A 20353-nucleotide genomic window follows, 5' to 3' on the forward strand; every position below is an offset into this window, starting at 1 on the left:
CTCTCTCGTGTGTCAGTATGATAAAGCAAGAAGAAAAAGGAAGAACAGTAAAGAACATATATAAAAAGGTTTATTGAAACAGCGTCTCATCATGGTGTGGGCACCACGATGCATAGGGATAAATAAAAAAGCGAGTATTCCATTACTTTTCACTTCATTTGATATGCATCCATATGACACAGAATGCTCTCGGTGAGTACAGGGAATCAGATAAACGTCACTGTGCGGGACTAGGTATAAAACATTTATTGTAGTTTTAATTGTAAATTTTTCGGGCATTTAAGTAGAAATTAAATGATTTCAGTTCTAGTGAGAACAACATTTCGACTGTAAAACATAATTTGTTGTCTTGATGCGTTTTCAAGACTCTTGGGCTGATTAGTCACACATCTCTTCAACGTTTCCGATGTACAAATGTTTGTGTGCAGTATAATATTAGTAACTAAAGTGTATACTGATTCAAAGTTCTAATCCAAAAGAAGCAAAACTGGCCTCAGATACTCATATTTGTCACTCATCCATTTTCTGACCCAGATAAGGGGAGAATTCCATGTTGAAATTGACTTAAAATGCAGATTCAGGACATTATTGTTGTTGTTATTATTATTATTATTATTCCTCTTTCTGTCCTATCATTTGCTAACTTTAAAAATAGGGTCTTATGAGATTTGCAAAGGATCTCTTCTTGCAACTTGTAGAAGTTAACGTTGTGGAAATACAGAAAGTGGAAGCATGAAATATCTATCTAAACTTACTGTAATCAAAACAGAATTTTATAACCCAATTTATTTAGCCAATGGCCCATATTTACAGTATTCGCTACAGGATGCCAATTTTCCCACTGGCAGACTGAGGCCCTGCTGTAAAAGAAATCAATCAATCAATAAATTAATATAAAAAATTCTCACAATTCATACATTCCATATTTATCAATCAATTAGTGAATAAGAAATACCACAAATAAGTACCCAAAATGAAAGACATTGATCGCATATTTTGCAACTCTGCGCTAGAGACTACACCAGGAATATATGAGAAGAAACTTGAAGGAAGTATTTCGACGTGAAAGGAGGCAGCTTGTTGTGGTAGTAAAAGTAGAGGAAACTGGATAAATTGAACCGAATTTGTTAATAAGAAATACTGGTCATCTATGATCGCATATTCCAGTAGTAAGGATCGAAACCAAGAGCAGAGAAGTGCAAAGCAACATTTGCTATATTCAGGTCCTATACTTGATTTTTTTAGGATCCGAATTATTGAAGAAAGTTAAGGAAAAAGAGAAAATGAAAGTCGAGAAATTGCTCTATTTATTATTTATATTGAATAAAGTAAATTTAGTTACAATAAAAGAAAGAAAGAAAAACTTCAACTGTTTTTAGTTATAAAAGAAAAAAAAAAAATTAGAGTCTACAGCACCCGGTATTCCCAGGCGGTCACCCATCCAAGTACTAACCGGGCCCGACGTTGCTTAACTTCGGTGATCGGACGAGAACCGGTGCTTTCAACGTGGTATGGCCGTAGACACAAGTGTGTGTAAATTTAAGACTTATATTCGCTTCTCTCTTCACCGTTTCCGATGTACAGACGTTTACGTTTATGTGCCGTGTAAAATTAGTAATTAAAGTGTACTTATTAAAACTTATATAGATAAACTGCCTTCATACATTATTCAAATTTGTAATTCAGGCATTTTCGGACTCGGACATTAGTTGCTTAACCGGAGGTTTACACCTTCAAATGGACTTAAATAACAATGCATTTAAACGAAGATTCAGTTCATTTTTGTTGTTTTTGGGCATTATTATTATTATTATTATTTATCTTATATCAACTGACTAATTCAATAGGTAAATAATCGACATCAGCCTATGAGCTACCTTTAAAGACGGACTCGAATCTGATTTGAAACGGATATCGTCTTGCAGCTCGGAAACGTTAAAGTTGTGGAAACACAGAAAGTGCAAGGAAGTGGAAGCAGGGAACATCCATCCAAACTTACTGTAATCAAAACAGAGATTTATACACCAATTTATTTTGTCAATGGCCCATATTCGAAGTATTCGCTAAGGGATGCCAAGTTTCACACTGATAGACTGGTGCCCTGCTAAAAACAGGTAAATAAATTAAAATAATTAAAAATAATACATTCCAAATATATCTATCAATTATTGAATAAGAAATACCACAGACAAGTATCCAAAATGAAAGACATCGATTGCATACGTTGCAATTATTCGCTATAGGCTGAATCCGGAATATCAGAAGAAATTTGGAGGATCTGGACGGCATACGAGGCGGCCCATTTCGATCCTGGAGGTAGAGGAAACTGAAAAATTTGCACCAGATTTGTGAACAAGAAATATTGGCCATATATGATCGCATATCCTCACAGTGAGGATGGAACCAAAAAAAAATTTAAAAAATGCCTACAGCACCCGGTATTCCCAGGCGGTCACCCATCCAAGTACTAACCGGGCCCGACGTTGCTTAACTTCGGTGATCGGACGAGAACCGGTGTTTTCAACGTGGTATGGCCGTAGACATTTGTATGTACAAATTTAAGACTAATATAGGTTGTCTCTTCGTCGTTACAAAGATATATTACACACACACACACACACACACACACACACACACACACACACACACATATATATATATATATATATATATATATATATATATATATATATATATATATATATATATATATATTAGAGACAGGGGAGAGCTCTGCTTACGACAATACATCCCTTCAGTTTCAATCTGTAAAGAAGCAAGAGCTTATTTGATCGCCGATGTCACTGACATGTAGGTTGCCATATTTGTGCAGTCATTTGAATAGTAATACAATGGCGAGTTCCGTGTCAAATTTCATCAAGGTTGTCGTTTTCTTTCGTCAGTCAGCTTCATTAACGACAAATGATGTTATACTCGGAATTATTTCTGAGAAAATAAATCGTATTTCTCTCGATTTCATGCAGGTATATCTCGATGAAAGGTCGGTCAAGTTTGCATGGCAGGCTAGTAAGCACAGGGGCTCGCATCGTTGCTCACAATTGAACTGACAGTCATACATTTTATACTATATGTACGACTGATAGTTTCATTGTAAGCAATGATACGAGCCCCCTGTGGCTAGTAAGCAGCCTATGCCGATACCGCATGGTGTCGGCGATTTCCAACGTTTTGATAAGCAAAACAAATGTCCATACACCCCAATACTAATGTCCAAATATCAAAAATCGCTATTTTGGGACTATTATGAATTCATTCAAGGACATTCTAAATTACATCATCGCCACACGTCAAGATTGTTATTACATCAGCACATTCAAAATTGGACTTCATTCAGAAAACCACTGGCATTCATTTGGAACACTACCCTTTTGGACTTGTCATATAACTTTTCATGGACTATTTGTGATTTCATTTATAATGCTGAAAAGTATTTAAATTTTCACTTTGTATTCTTTATAAAAATAAATTAAGTCGGTTGGTTTAGATTGGCTAAGATAGCATTAAGGTGTTTTTGTTTATATGAGCCAATATCACATTATTCTTTTCTTGGTTTAGATGGGCTAAGTTCACATTATGGTACATTGGTTTAGATGGGCTAAGTTCACATTAAGGTGTTTGGCTAAGTTTCCATTAAGATATTTGGTTTAGATTGGCTAAGTTTGCATTAAAGTGTATTGGCTTATATTGGCAAATTTCACATAGGAATTTGATTTAGATGGCCTAAGTTCACATTATGGTGTTCTGGCAAAAGACTGCTTGGTTTTGTTAGGCAATGAGGGTAGTCTTGCTCAAGGGTACAATAGGGCAACCAGCTTGATAGAAATCTATCATGTTAACCATTGGACTGATGTACATTTTATCAGTGTAATTTAGAGTCTGTTTAAACCATTCCGAATCCCCCCATCTCTCTCTCTCTCTCTCTCACATATATATATATATATATATATATATATATATATATATATATATATATATATATATATATATATATATATATATATATATATATATATATATGAAAGAAATAATATTTTCAATCTTTCTGCACTGTACTGATTTTCTGGTTGAATACTAAAAGTAAGTTTAAATATATATAAGGAGTTTGCAAATTTTATAAAAGTCAGCTTGCCTAGCAAGTAGTAGGTCAATATGATACAATGTAGAATTTAAGAAAATGTCATTATATGTATTGAAACGTTTGTTTCCTTTGTATCTGTTGATATCTAAAATCCATATCCCAATAATTAAAATTATCCAAGACTATATGTAAATAATACACGTATGTATGTATGTACACACACAAACGTATATATATATATATATATATATATATATATATATATATATATATATATATATATATATATATATATATATATATATCACAAAAGACACACACATATCTTAAAACACCCTCAGCCACCCAGGATATATATATGATCCGTTTTTACGAGATAAACTTATTAATTCAGTATGGTATAATTATCGAGTAAGATCAGTAGAGTTTTTGCCCTTGTTTGCAATCGTTATAGGATAACGCGTTAAAAATAAAATTACACAGAAGTACAATTAATGTTAATAGCTGATAAAGTTATGCGAACTTTGTTGCATACTCTCTCTCTCTCTCTCTCTCTCTCGTGTGTCAGTATGATAAAGCAAGAAGAAAAAGGAAGAACAGTAAAGAACATATATAAAAAGGTTTATTGAAACAGCGTCTCATCATGGTGTGGGCACCACGATGCATAGGGATAAATAAAAAAGCGAGTATTCCATTACTTTTCACTTCATTTGATATGCATCCATATGACACAGAATGCTCTCGGTGAGTACAGGGAATCAGATAAACGTCACTGTGCGGGACTAGGTATAAAACATTTATTGTAGTTTTAATTGTAAATTTTTCGGGCATTTAAGTAGAAATTAAATGATTTCAGTTCTAGTGAGAACAACATTTCGACTCTAAAACATAATTTGTTGTCTTGATGCGTTTTCAAGACTCTTGGGCTGATTAGTCACACATCTCTTCAACGTTTCCGATGTACAAATGTTTGTGTGCAGTATAATATTAGTAACTAAAGTGTATACTGATTCAAAGTTCTAATCCAAAAGAAGCAAAACTGGCCTCAGATACTCATATTTGTCACTCATCCATTTTCTGACCCAGATAAGGGGAGAATTCCATGTTGAAATTGACTTAAAATGCAGATTCAGGACATTATTGTTGTTGTTATTATTATTATTATTATTCCTCTTTCTGTCCTATCATTTGGTTAAAATAAGCGACACCGGCCTATAAGCTAACTTTAAAAATAGGGTCTTATGAGATTTGCAAAGGATCTCTTCTTGCAACTTGTAGAAGTTAACGTTGTGGAAATACAGAAAGTGGAAGCATGGAATATCTATCTAAACTTACTGTAATCAAAACAGAATTTTATAACCCAATTTATTTAGCCAATGGCCCATATTTACAGTATTCGCTACAGGATGCCAATTTTCCCACTGGCAGACTGAGGCCCTGCTGTAAAAGAAATCAATCAATCAATAAATTAATATAAAAAATTCTCACAATTCATACATTCCATATTTATCAATCAATTAGTGAATAAGAAATACCACAAATAAGTACCCAAAATGAAAGACATTGATCGCATATTTTGCAACTCTGCGCTAGAGACTACACCAGGAATATATGAGAAGAAACTTGAAGGAAGTATTTCGACGTGAAAGGAGGCAGCTTGTTGTGGTAGTAAAAGTAGAGGAAACTGGATAAATTGAACCGAATTTGTTAATAAGAAATACTGGTCATCTATGATCGCATATTCCAGTAGTAAGGATCGAAACCAAGAGCAGAGAAGTGCAAAGCAACATTTGCTATATTCAGGTCCTATACTTGATTTTTTTAGGATCCGAATTATTGAAGAAAGTTAAGGAAAAAGAGAAAATGAAAGTCGAGAAATTGCTCTATTTATTATTTATATTGAATAAAGTAAATTTAGTTACAATAAAAGAAAGAAAGAAAAACTTCAACTGTTTTTAGTTATAAAAGAAAAAAAAAAAATTAGAGTCTACAGCACCCGGTATTCCCAGGCGGTCACCCATCCAAGTACTAACCGGGCCCGACGTTGCTTAACTTCGGTGATCGGACGAGAACCGGTGCTTTCAACGTGGTATGGCCGTAGACACAAGTGTGTGTAAATTTAAGACTTATATTCGCTTCTCTCTTCACCGTTTCCGATGTACAGACGTTTACGTTTATGTGCCGTGTAAAATTAGTAATTAAAGTGTACTTATTAAAACTTATATAGATAAACTGCCTTCATACATTATTCAAATTTGTAATTCAGGCATTTTCGGACTCGGACATTAGTTGCTTAACCGGAGGTTTACACCTTCAAATGGACTTAAATAACAATGCATTTAAACGAAGATTCAGTTCATTTTTGTTGTTTTTGGGCATTATTATTATTATTATTATTTATCTTATATCAACTGACTAATTCAATAGGTAAATAATCGACATCAGCCTATGAGCTACCTTTAAAGACGGACTCGAATCTGATTTGAAACGGATATCGTCTTGCAGCTCGGAAACGTTAAAGTTGTGGAAACACAGAAAGTGCAAGGAAGTGGAAGCAGGGAACATCCATCCAAACTTACTGTAATCAAAACAGAGATTTATACACCAATTTATTTTGTCAATGGCCCATATTCGAAGTATTCGCTAAGGGATGCCAAGTTTCACACTGATAGACTGGTGCCCTGCTAAAAACAGGTAAATAAATTAAAATAATTAAAAATAATACATTCCAAATATATCTATCAATTATTGAATAAGAAATACCACAGACAAGTATCCAAAATGAAAGACATCGATTGCATACGTTGCAATTATTCGCTATAGGCTGAATCCGGAATATCAGAAGAAATTTGGAGGATCTGGACGGCATACGAGGCGGCCCATTTCGATCCTGGAGGTAGAGGAAACTGAAAAATTTGCACCAGATTTGTGAACAAGAAATATTGGCCATATATGATCGCATATCCTCACAGTGAGGATGGAACCAAAAAAAAATTTAAAAAATGCCTACAGCACCCGGTATTCCCAGGCGGTCACCCATCCAAGTACTAACCGGGCCCGACGTTGCTTAACTTCGGTGATCGGACGAGAACCGGTGTTTTCAACGTGGTATGGCCGTAGACATTTGTATGTACAAATTTAAGACTAATATAGGTTGTCTCTTCGTCGTTACAAAGATATATTACACACACACACACACACACACACACACACACACACACACACACATATATATATATATATATATATATATATATATATATATATATATATATATATATTAGAGACAGGGGAGAGCTCTGCTTACGACAATACATCCCTTCAGTTTCAATCTGTAAAGAAGCAAGAGCTTATTTGATCGCCGATGTCACTGACATGTAGGTTGCCATATTTGTGCAGTCATTTGAATAGTAATACAATGGCGAGTTCCGTGTCAAATTTCATCAAGGTTGTCGTTTTCTTTCGTCAGTCAGCTTCATTAACGACAAATGATGTTATACTCGGAATTATTTCTGAGAAAATAAATCGTATTTCTCTCGATTTCATGCAGGTATATCTCGATGAAAGGTCGGTCAAGTTTGCATGGCAGGCTAGTAAGCACAGGGGCTCGCATCGTTGCTCACAATTGAACTGACAGTCATACATTTTATACTATATGTACGACTGATAGTTTCATTGTAAGCAATGATACGAGCCCCCTGTGGCTAGTAAGCAGCCTATGCCGATACCGCATGGTGTCGGCGATTTCCAACGTTTTGATAAGCAAAACAAATGTCCATACACCCCAATACTAATGTCCAAATATCAAAAATCGCTATTTTGGGACTATTATGAATTCATTCAAGGACATTCTAAATTACATCATCGCCACACGTCAAGATTGTTATTACATCAGCACATTCAAAATTGGACTTCATTCAGAAAACCACTGGCATTCATTTGGAACACTACCCTTTTGGACTTGTCATATAACTTTTCATGGACTATTTGTGATTTCATTTATAATGCTGAAAAGTATTTAAATTTTCACTTTGTATTCTTTATAAAAATAAATTAAGTCGGTTGGTTTAGATTGGCTAAGATAGCATTAAGGTGTTTTTGTTTATATGAGCCAATATCACATTATTCTTTTCTTGGTTTAGATGGGCTAAGTTCACATTATGGTACATTGGTTTAGATGGGCTAAGTTCACATTAAGGTGTTTGGCTAAGTTTCCATTAAGATATTTGGTTTAGATTGGCTAAGTTTGCATTAAAGTGTATTGGCTTATATTGGCAAATTTCACATAGGAATTTGATTTAGATGGCCTAAGTTCACATTATGGTGTTCTGGCAAAAGACTGCTTGGTTTTGTTAGGCAATGAGGGTAGTCTTGCTCAAGGGTACAATAGGGCAACCAGCTTGATAGAAATCTATCATGTTAACCATTGGACTGATGTACATTTTATCAGTGTAATTTAGAGTCTGTTTAAACCATTCCGAATCCCCCCATCTCTCTCTCTCTCTCTCTCACATATATATATATATATATATATATATATATATATATATATATATATATATATATATATATATATATATATAGATATATATATATATATGAAAGAAATAATATTTTCAATCTTTCTGCACTGTACTGATTTTCTGGTTGAATACTAAAAGTAAGTTTAAATATATATAAGGAGTTTGCAAATTTTATAAAAGTCAGCTTGCCTAGCAAGTAGTAGGTCAATATGATACAATGTAGAATTTAAGAAAATGTCATTATATGTATTGAAACGTTTGTTTCCTTTGTATCTGTTGATATCTAAAATCCATATCCCAATAATTAAAATTATCCAAGACTATATGTAAATAATACACGTATGTATGTATGTACACACACAAACGTATATATATATATATATATATATATATATATATATATATATATATATATATATATATATATATATATATATATCACAAAAGACACACACATATCTTAAAACACCCTCAGCCACCCAGGATATATATATGATCCGTTTTTACGAGATAAACTTATTAATTCAGTATGGTATAATTATCGAGTAAGATCAGTAGAGTTTTTGCCCTTGTTTGCAATCGTTATAGGATAACGCGTTAAAAATAAAATTACACAGAAGTACAATTAATGTTAATAGCTGATAAAGTTATGCGAACTTTGTTGCATACTCTCTCTCTCTCTCTCTCTCTCTCGTGTGTCAGTATGATAAAGCAAGAAGAAAAAGGAAGAACAGTAAAGAACATATATAAAAAGGTTTATTGAAACAGCGTCTCATCATGGTGTGGGCACCACGATGCATAGGGATAAATAAAAAAGCGAGTATTCCATTACTTTTCACTTCATTTGATATGCATCCATATGACACAGAATGCTCTCGGTGAGTACAGGGAATCAGATAAACGTCACTGTGCGGGACTAGGTATAAAACATTTATTGTAGTTTTAATTGTAAATTTTTCGGGCATTTAAGTAGAAATTAAATGATTTCAGTTCTAGTGAGAACAACATTTCGACTCTAAAACATAATTTGTTGTCTTGATGCGTTTTCAAGACTCTTGGGCTGATTAGTCACACATCTCTTCAACGTTTCCGATGTACAAATGTTTGTGTGCAGTATAATATTAGTAACTAAAGTGTATACTGATTCAAAGTTCTAATCCAAAAGAAGCAAAACTGGCCTCAGATACTCATATTTGTCACTCATCCATTTTCTGACCCAGATAAGGGGAGAATTCCATGTTGAAATTGACTTAAAATGCAGATTCAGGACATTATTGTTGTTGTTATTATTATTATTATTATTATTATTATTATTCCTCTTTCTGTCCTATCATTTGGTTAAAATAAGCGACACCGGCCTATAAGCTAACTTTAAAAATAGGGTCTTATGAGATTTGCAAAGGATCTCTTCTTGCAACTTGTAGAAGTTAACGTTGTGGAAATACAGAAAGTGGAAGCATGGAATATCTATCTAAACTTACTGTAATCAAAACAGAATTTTATAACCCAATTTATTTAGCCAATGGCCCATATTTACAGTATTCGCTACAGGATGCCAATTTTCCCACTGGCAGACTGAGGCCCTGCTGTAAAAGAAATCAATCAATCAATAAATTAATATAAAAAATTCTCACAATTCATACATTCCATATTTATCAATCAATTAGTGAATAAGAAATACCACAAATAAGTACCCAAAATGAAAGACATTGATCGCATATTTTGCAACTCTGCGCTAGAGACTACACCAGGAATATATGAGAAGAAACTTGAAGGAAGTATTTCGACGTGAAAGGAGGCAGCTTGTTGTGGTAGTAAAAGTAGAGGAAACTGGATAAATTGAACCGAATTTGTTAATAAGAAATACTGGTCATCTATGATCGCATATTCCAGTAGTAAGGATCGAAACCAAGAGCAGAGAAGTGCAAAGCAACATTTGCTATATTCAGGTCCTATACTTGATTTTTTTAGGATCCGAATTATTGAAGAAAGTTAAGGAAAAAGAGAAAATGAAAGTCGAGAAATTGCTCTATTTATTATTTATATTGAATAAAGTAAATTTAGTTACAATAAAAGAAAGAAAGAAAAACTTCAACTGTTTTTAGTTATAAAAGAAAAAAAAAAAATTAGAGTCTACAGCACCCGGTATTCCCAGGCGGTCACCCATCCAAGTACTAACCGGGCCCGACGTTGCTTAACTTCGGTGATCGGACGAGAACCGGTGCTTTCAACGTGGTATGGCCGTAGACACAAGTGTGTGTAAATTTAAGACTTATATTCGCTTCTCTCTTCACCGTTTCCGATGTACAGACGTTTACGTTTATGTGCCGTGTAAAATTAGTAATTAAAGTGTACTTATTAAAACTTATATAGATAAACTGCCTTCATACATTATTCAAATTTGTAATTCAGGCATTTTCGGACTCGGACATTAGTTGCTTAACCGGAGGTTTACACCTTCAAATGGACTTAAATAACAATGCATTTAAACGAAGATTCAGTTCATTTTTGTTGTTTTTGGGCATTATTATTATTATTATTATTTATCTTGTATCAACTGACTAATTCAATAGGTAAATAATCGACATCAGCCTATGAGCTACCTTTAAAGACGGACTCGAATCTGATTTGAAACGGATATCGTCTTGCAGCTCGGAAACGTTAAAGTTGTGGAAACACAGAAAGTGCAAGGAAGTGGAAGCAGGGAACATCCATCCAAACTTACTGTAATCAAAACAGAGATTTATACACCAATTTATTTTGTCAATGGCCCATATTCGAAGTATTCGCTAAGGGATGCCAAGTTTCACACTGATAGACTGGTGCCCTGCTAAAAACAGGTAAATAAATTAAAATAATTAAAAATAATACATTCCAAATATATCTATCAATTATTGAATAAGAAATACCACAGACAAGTATCCAAAATGAAAGACATCGATTGCATACGTTGCAATTATTCGCTATAGGCTGAATCCGGAATATCAGAAGAAATTTGGAGGATCTGGACGGCATACGAGGCGGCCCATTTCGATCCTGGAGGTAGAGGAAACTGAAAAATTTGCACCAGATTTGTGAACAAGAAATATTGGCCATATATGATCGCATATCCTCACAGTGAGGATGGAACCAAAAAAAAATTTAAAAAATGCCTACAGCACCCGGTATTCCCAGGCGGTCACCCATCCAAGTACTAACCGGGCCCGACGTTGCTTAACTTCGGTGATCGGACGAGGACCGGTGTTTTCAACGTGGTATGGCCGTAGACATTTGTATGTACAAATTTAAGACTAATATAGGTTATCTCTTCGTCGTTACAAAGATATATTACACACGCACACACACACACACACACACACACACACACACATATATATATATATATATATATATATATATATATATATATATATATATATATATATATATATATATATATATATATATATATATATATATATTAGAGACAGGGGAGAGCTCTGCTTACGACAATACATCCCTTCAGTTTCAATCTGTAAAGAAGCAAGAGCTTATTTGATCGCCGATGTCACTGACATGTAGGTTGCCATATTTGTGCAGTCATTTGAATAGTAATACAATGGCGAGTTCCGTGTCAAATTTCATCAAGGTTGTCGTTTTCTTTCGTCAGTCAGCTTCATTAACAACAAATGATGTTATACTCGGAATTATTTCTGAGAAAATAAATCGTATTTCTCTCGATTTCATGCAGGTATATCTCGATGAAAGGTCGGTCAAGTTTGCATGGCAGGCTAGTAAGCACAGGGGCTCGCATCGTTGCTCACAATTGAACTGACAGTCATACATTTTATACTATATGTACGACTGATAGTTTCATTGTAAGCAATGATACGAGCCCCCTGTGGCTAGTAAGCAGCCTATGCCGATACCGCATGGTGTCGGCGATTTCCAACGTTTTGATAAGCAAAACAAATATGTCCATACACCCCAATACTAATGTCCAAATATCAAAAATCGCTATTTTGGGACTATTATGAATTCATTCAAGGACATTCTAAATTACATCATCGCCACACGTCAAGATTGTTATTACATCAGCACATTCAAAATTGGACTTCATTCAGAAAACCACTGGCATTCATTTGGAACACTACCCTTTTGGACTTGTCATATAACTTTTCATGGACTATTTGTGATTTCATTTATAATGCTGAAAAGTATTTAAATTTTCACTTTGTATTCTTTATAAAAATAAATTAAGTCGGTTGGTTTAGATTGGCTAAGATAGCATTAAGGTGTTTTTGTTTATATGAGCCAATATCACATTATTCTTTTCTTGGTTTAGATGGGCTAAGTTCACATTATGGTACATTGGTTTAGATGGGCTAAGTTCACATTAAGGTGTTTGGCTAAGTTTCCATTAAGATATTTGGTTTAGATTGGCTAAGTTTGCATTAAAGTGTATTGGCTTATATTGGCAAATTTCACATAGGAATTTGATTTAGATGGCCTAAGTTCACATTATGGTGTTCTGGCAAAAGACTGCTTGGTTTTATTAGGCAATGAGGGTAGTCTTGCTCAAGGGTACAATAGGGCAACCAGCTTGATAGAAATCTATCATGTTAACCATTGGACTGATGTACATTTTATCAGTGTAATTTAGAGTCTGTTTAAACCATTCCGAATCCCCCCATCTCTCTCTCTCTCTCTCATATATATATATATATATATATATATATATATATATATATATATATATATATATATATATATATATATATATATATATATATATGAAAGAAATAATATTTTCAATCTTTCTGCACTGTACTGATTTTCTGGTTGAATACTAAAAGTAAGTTTAAATATATATAAGGAGTTTGCAAATTTTATAAAAGTCAGCTTGCCTAGCAAGTAGTAGGTCAATATGATACAATGTAGAATTTAAGAAAATGTCATTATATGTATTGAAACGTTTGTTTCCTTTGTATCTGTTGATATCTAAAATCCATATCCCAATAATTAAAATTATCCAAGACTATATGTAAATAATACACATATGTATGTATGTATGTACACACACAAACGTATATATATATATATATATATATATATATATATATATATATATATATATATATATATATATATATATATATATATATATATATATATATATCACAAAAGACACACACATATCTTAAAACACCCTCAGCCACCCAGGATATATATATGATCCGTTTTTACGAGATAAACTTATTAATTCAGTATGGTATAATTATCGAGTAAGATCAGTAGAGTTTTTGCCCTTGTTTGCAATCGTTATAGGATAACGCGTTAAAAATAAAATTACACAGAAGTACAATTAATGTTAATAGCTGATAAAGTTATGCGAACTTTGTTGCATACTCTCTCTCTCTCTCTCTCTCTCTCTCTCGTGTGTCAGTATGATAAAGCAAGAAGAAAAAGGAAGAACAGTAAAGAACATATATAAAAAGGTTTATTGAAACAGCGTCTCATCATGGTGTGGGCACCACGATGCATAGGGATAAATAAAAAAGCGAGTATTCCATTACTTTTCACTTCATTTGATATGCATCCATATGACACAGAATGCTCTCGGTGAGTACAGGGAATCAGATAAACGTCACTGTGCGGGACTAGGTATAAAACATTTATTGTAGTTTTAATTGTAAATTTTTCGGGCATTTAAGTAGAAATTAAATGATTTCAGTTCTAGTGAGAACAACATTTCGACTGTAAAACATAATTTGTTGTCTTGATGCGTTTTCAAGACTCTTGGGCTGATTAGTCACACATCTCTTCAACGTTTCCGATGTACAAATGTTTGTGTGCAGTATAATATTAGTAACTAAAGTGTATACTGATTCAAAGTTCTAATCCAAAAGAAGCAAAACTGGCCTCAGATACTCATATTTGTCACTCATCCATTTTCTGACCCAGATAAGGGGAGAATTCCATGTTGAAATTGACTTAAAATGCAGATTCAGGACATTATTGTTGTTGTTATTATTATTATTATTATTCCTCTTTCTGTCCTATCATTTGGTTAAAATAAGCGACACCGGCCTATAAGCTAACTTTAAAAATAGGGTCTTATGAGATTTGCAAAGGATCTCTTCTTGCAACTTGTAGAAGTTAACGTTGTGGAAATACAGAAAGTGGAAGCATGAAATATCTATCTAAACTTACTGTAATCAAAACAGAATTTTATAACCCAATTTATTTAGCCAATGGCCCATATTTACAGTATTCGCTACAGGATGCCAATTTTCCCACTGGCAGACTGAGGCCCTGCTGTAAAAGAAATCAATCAATCAATAAATTAATATAAAAAATTCTCACAATTCATACATTCCATATTTATCAATCAATTAGTGAATAAGAAATACCACAAATAAGTACCCAAAATGAAAGACATTGATCGCATATTTTGCAACTCTGCGCTAGAGACTACACCAGGAATATATGAGAAGAAACTTGAAGGAAGTATTTCGACGTGAAAGGAGGCAGCTTGTTGTGGTAGTAAAAGTAGAGGAAACTGGATAAATTGAACCGAATTTGTTAATAAGAAATACTGGTCATCTATGATCGCATATTCCAGTAGTAAGGATCGAAACCAAGAGCAGAGAAGTGCAAAGCAACATTTGCTATATTCAGGTCCTATACTTGATTTTTTTAGGATCCGAATTATTGAAGAAAGTTAAGGAAAAAGAGAAAATGAAAGTCGAGAAATTGCTCTATTTATTATTTATATTGAATAAAGTAAATTTAGTTACAATAAAAGAAAGAAAGAAAAACTTCAACTGTTTTTAGTTATAAAAGAAAAAAAAAAAATTAGAGTCTACAGCACCCGGTATTCCCAGGCGGTCACCCATCCAAGTACTAACCGGGCCCGACGTTGCTTAACTTCGGTGATCGGACGAGAACCGGTGCTTTCAACGTGGTATGGCCGTAGACACAAGTGTGTGTAAATTTAAGACTTATATTCGCTTCTCTCTTCACCGTTTCCGATGTACAGACGTTTACGTTTATGTGCCGTGTAAAATTAGTAATTAAAGTGTACTTATTAAAACTTATATAGATAAACTGCCTTCATACATTATTCAAATTTGTAATTCAGGCATTTTCGGACTCGGACATTAGTTGCTTAACCGGAGGTTTACACCTTCAAATGGACTTAAATAACAATGCATTTAAACGAAGATTCAGTTCATTTTTGTTGTTTTTGGGCATTATTATTATTATTATTATTTATCTTATATCAACTGACTAATTCAATAGGTAAATAATCGACATCAGCCTATGAGCTACCTTTAAAGACGGACTCGAATCTGATTTGAAACGGATATCGTCTTGCAGCTCGGAAACGTTAAAGTTGTGGAAACACAGAAAGTGCAAGGAAGTGGAAGCAGGGAACATCCATCCAAACTTACTGTAATCAAAACAGAGATTTATACACCAATTTATTTTGTCAATGGCCCATATTCGAAGTATTCGCTAAGGGATGCCAAGTTTCACACTGATAGACTGGTGCCCTGCTAAAAACAGGTAAATAAATTAAAATAATTAAAAATAATACATTCCAAATATATCTATCAATTATTGAATAAGAAATACCACAGACAAGTATCCAAAATGAAAGACATCGATTGCATACGTTGCAATTATTCGCTATAGGCTGAATCCGGAATATCAGAAGAAATTTGGAGGATCTGGACGGCATACGAGGCGGCCCATTTCGATCCTGGAGGTAGAGGAAACTGAAAAATTTGCACCAGATTTGTGAACAAGAAATATTGGCCATATATGATCGCATATCCTCACAGTGAGGATGGAACCAAAAAAAAATTTAAAAAATGCCTACAGCACCCGGTATTCCCAGGCGGTCACCCATCCAAGTACTAACCGGGCCCGACGTTGCTTAACTTCGGTGATCGGACGAGAACCGGTGTTTTCAACGTGGTATGGCCGTAGACATTTGTATGTACAAATTTAAGACTAATATAGGTTGTCTCTTCGTCGTTACAAAGATATATTACACACACACACACACACACACACACACACACACACACACATATATATATATATATATATATATATATATATATATATATATATATATATATATATATATATATATATATATATATATATATATATATATTAGAGACAGGGGAGAGCTCTGCTTACGACAATACATCCCTTCAGTTTCAATCTGTAAAGAAGCAAGAGCTTATTTGATCGCCGATGTCACTGACATGTAGGTTGCCATATTTGTGCAGTCATTTGAATAGTAATACAATGGCGAGTTCCGTGTCAAATTTCATCAAGGTTGTCGTTTTCTTTCGTCAGTCAGCTTCATTAACGACAAATGATGTTATACTCGGAATTATTTCTGAGAAAATAAATCGTATTTCTCTCGATTTCATGCAGGTATATCTCGATGAAAGGTCGGTCAAGTTTGCATGGCAGGCTAGTAAGCACAGGGGCTCGCATCGTTGCTCACAATTGAACTGACAGTCATACATTTTATACTATATGTACGACTGATAGTTTCATTGTAAGCAATGATACGAGCCCCCTGTGGCTAGTAAGCAGCCTATGCCGATACCGCATGGTGTCGGCGATTTCCAACGTTTTGATAAGCAAAACAAATGTCCATACACCCCAATACTAATGTCCAAATATCAAAAATCGCTATTTTGGGACTATTATGAATTCATTCAAGGACATTCTAAATTACATCATCGCCACACGTCAAGATTGTTATTACATCAGCACATTCAAAATTGGACTTCATTCAGAAAACCACTGGCATTCATTTGGAACACTACCCTTTTGGACTTGTCATATAACTTTTCATGGACTATTTGTGATTTCATTTATAATGCTGAAAAGTATTTAAATTTTCACTTTGTATTCTTTATAAAAATAAATTAAGTCGGTTGGTTTAGATTGGCTAAGATAGCATTAAGGTGTTTTTGTTTATATGAGCCAATATCACATTATTCTTTTCTTGGTTTAGATGGGCTAAGTTCACATTATGGTACATTGGTTTAGATGGGCTAAGTTCACATTAAGGTGTTTGGCTAAGTTTCCATTAAGATATTTGGTTTAGATTGGCTAAGTTTGCATTAAAGTGTATTGGCTTATATTGGCAAATTTCACATAGGAATTTGATTTAGATGGCCTAAGTTCACATTATGGTGTTCTGGCAAAAGACTGCTTGGTTTTGTTAGGCAATGAGGGTAGTCTTGCTCAAGGGTACAATAGGGCAACCAGCTTGATAGAAATCTATCATGTTAACCATTGGACTGATGTACATTTTATCAGTGTAATTTAGAGTCTGTTTAAACCATTCCGAATCCCCCCATCTCTCTCTCTCTCTCTCTCACATATATATATATATATATATATATATATATATATATATATATATATATATATATATATATATATATATATATATATATATATATATATATATGAAAGAAATAATATTTTCAATCTTTCTGCACTGTACTGATTTTCTGGTTGAATACTAAAAGTAAGTTTAAATATATATAAGGAGTTTGCAAATTTTATAAAAGTCAGCTTGCCTAGCAAGTAGTAGGTCAATATGATACAATGTAGAATTTAAGAAAATGTCATTATATGTATTGAAACGTTTGTTTCCTTTGTATCTGTTGATATCTAAAATCCATATCCCAATAATTAAAATTATCCAAGACTATATGTAAATAATACACGTATGTATGTATGTACACACACAAACGTATATATATATATATATATATATATATATATATATATATATATATATATATATATATATATATATATCACAAAAGACACACACATATCTTAAAACACCCTCAGCCACCCAGGATATATATATGATCCGTTTTTACGAGATAAACTTATTAATTCAGTATGGTATAATTATCGAGTAAGATCAGTAGAGTTTTTGCCCTTGTTTGCAATCGTTATAGGATAACGCGTTAAAAATAAAATTACACAGAAGTACAATTAATGTTAATAGCTGATAAAGTTATGCGAACTTTGTTGCATACTCTCTCTCTCTCTCTCTCTCTCTCTCTCTCTCGTGTGTCAGTATGATAAAGCAAGAAGAAAAAGGAAGAACAGTAAAGAACATATATAAAAAGGTTTATTGAAACAGCGTCTCATCATGGTGTGGGCACCACGATGCATAGGGATAAATAAAAAAGCGAGTATTCCATTACTTTTCACTTCATTTGATATGCATCCATATGACACAGAATGCTCTCGGTGAGTACAGGGAATCAGATAAACGTCACTGTGCGGGACTAGGTATAAAACATTTATTGTAGTTTTAATTGTAAATTTTTCGGGCATTTAAGTAGAAATTAAATGATTTCAGTTCTAGTGAGAACAACATTTCGACTGTAAAACATAATTTGTTGTCTTGATGCGTTTTCAAGACTCTTGGGCTGATTAGTCACACATCTCTTCAACGTTTCCGATGTACAAATGTTTGTGTGCAGTATAATATTAGTAACTAAAGTGTATACTGATTCAAAGTTCTAATCCAAAAGAAGCAAAACTGGCCTCAGATACTCATATTTGTCACTCATCCATTTTCTGACCCAGATAAGGGGAGAATTCCATGTTGAAATTGACTTAAAATGCAGATTCAGGACATTATTGTTGTTGTTATTATTATTATTATTATTCCTCTTTCTGTCCTATCATTTGGTTAAAATAAGCGACACCGGCCTATAAGCTAACTTTAAAAATAGGGTCTTATGAGATTTGCAAAGGATCTCTTCTTGCAACTTGTAGAAGTTAACGTTGTGGAAATACAGAAAGTGGAAGCATGGAATATCTATCTAAACTTACTGTAATCAAAACAGAATTTTATAACCCAATTTATTTAGCCAATGGCCCATATTTACAGTATTCGCTACAGGATGCCAATTTTCCCACTGGCAGACTGAGGCCCTGCTGTAAAAGAAATCAATCAATCAATAAATTAATATAAAAAATTCTCACAATTCATACATTCCATATTTATCAATCAATTAGTGAATAAGAAATACCACAAATAAGTACCCAAAATGAAAGACATTGATCGCATATTTTGCAACTCTGCGCTAGAGACTACACCAGGAATATATGAGAAGAAACTTGAAGGAAGTATTTCGACGTGAAAGGAGGCAGCTTGTTGTGGTAGTAAAAGTAGAGGAAACTGGATAAATTGAACCGAATTTGTTAATAAGAAATACTGGTCATCTATGATCGCATATTCCAGTAGTAAGGATCGAAACCAAGAGCAGAGAAGTGCAAAGCAACATTTGCTATATTCAGGTCCTATACTTGATTTTTTTAGGATCCGAATTATTGAAGAAAGTTAAGGAAAAAGAGAAAATGAAAGTCGAGAAATTGCTCTATTTATTATTTATATTGAATAAAGTAAATTTAGTTACAATAAAAGAAAGAAAGAAAAACTTCAACTGTTTTTAGTTATAAAAGAAAAAAAAAAAATTAGAGTCTACAGCACCCGGTATTCCCAGGCGGTCACCCATCCAAGTACTAACCGGGCCCGACGTTGCTTAACTTCGGTGATCGGACGAGAACCGGTGCTTTCAACGTGGTATGGCCGTAGACACAAGTGTGTGTAAATTTAAGACTTATATTCGCTTCTCTCTTCACCGTTTCCGATGTACAGACGTTTACGTTTATG

General features: G+C 33.6%; 9 non-coding genes across 9 annotated transcripts; all 9 read right to left on the reverse strand.

Annotated features, from left to right (window-relative positions):
- Positions 1-1404: 1404 nt before the first annotated feature.
- Positions 1405-1523, reverse strand: LOC149788081 (5S ribosomal RNA). The gene has a single exon (XR_016424566.1). It is a non-coding gene; the product is annotated as a 5S ribosomal RNA (ribosomal RNA).
- A 900-nt stretch (positions 1524-2423) lies between these two features.
- On the reverse strand, positions 2424-2542 carry LOC149788082 (5S ribosomal RNA). The gene has a single exon (XR_016424617.1). It is a non-coding gene; the product is annotated as a 5S ribosomal RNA (ribosomal RNA).
- Positions 2543-6083: 3541 nt separating this feature from the next.
- Positions 6084-6202, reverse strand: LOC149788083 (5S ribosomal RNA). Its single transcript, XR_016424577.1, has one exon. It is a non-coding gene; the product is annotated as a 5S ribosomal RNA (ribosomal RNA).
- A 900-nt stretch (positions 6203-7102) lies between these two features.
- LOC149788084 (5S ribosomal RNA) lies at positions 7103-7221 on the reverse strand. Its single transcript, XR_016424618.1, has one exon. It is a non-coding gene; the product is annotated as a 5S ribosomal RNA (ribosomal RNA).
- A 3531-nt stretch (positions 7222-10752) lies between these two features.
- Positions 10753-10871, reverse strand: LOC149788085 (5S ribosomal RNA). The gene has a single exon (XR_016424589.1). It is a non-coding gene; the product is annotated as a 5S ribosomal RNA (ribosomal RNA).
- Positions 10872-11771: 900 nt separating this feature from the next.
- Positions 11772-11890, reverse strand: LOC149788086 (5S ribosomal RNA). Its single transcript, XR_016424754.1, has one exon. It is a non-coding gene; the product is annotated as a 5S ribosomal RNA (ribosomal RNA).
- A 3573-nt stretch (positions 11891-15463) lies between these two features.
- On the reverse strand, positions 15464-15582 carry LOC149788087 (5S ribosomal RNA). Its single transcript, XR_016424600.1, has one exon. It is a non-coding gene; the product is annotated as a 5S ribosomal RNA (ribosomal RNA).
- Positions 15583-16482: 900 nt separating this feature from the next.
- LOC149788088 (5S ribosomal RNA) lies at positions 16483-16601 on the reverse strand. Its single transcript, XR_016424619.1, has one exon. It is a non-coding gene; the product is annotated as a 5S ribosomal RNA (ribosomal RNA).
- A 3557-nt stretch (positions 16602-20158) lies between these two features.
- LOC149788089 (5S ribosomal RNA) lies at positions 20159-20277 on the reverse strand. The gene has a single exon (XR_016424611.1). It is a non-coding gene; the product is annotated as a 5S ribosomal RNA (ribosomal RNA).
- Positions 20278-20353: the final 76 nt, after the last annotated feature.

Source organism: Sinohyriopsis cumingii, chromosome 11 (assembly GCF_028554795.1).
Source record: "Sinohyriopsis cumingii isolate HCF-2022 chromosome 11, ASM2855479v2, whole genome shotgun sequence".
Classification (NCBI taxonomy): Eukaryota; Metazoa; Mollusca; class Bivalvia; order Unionida; family Unionidae; genus Sinohyriopsis; species Sinohyriopsis cumingii.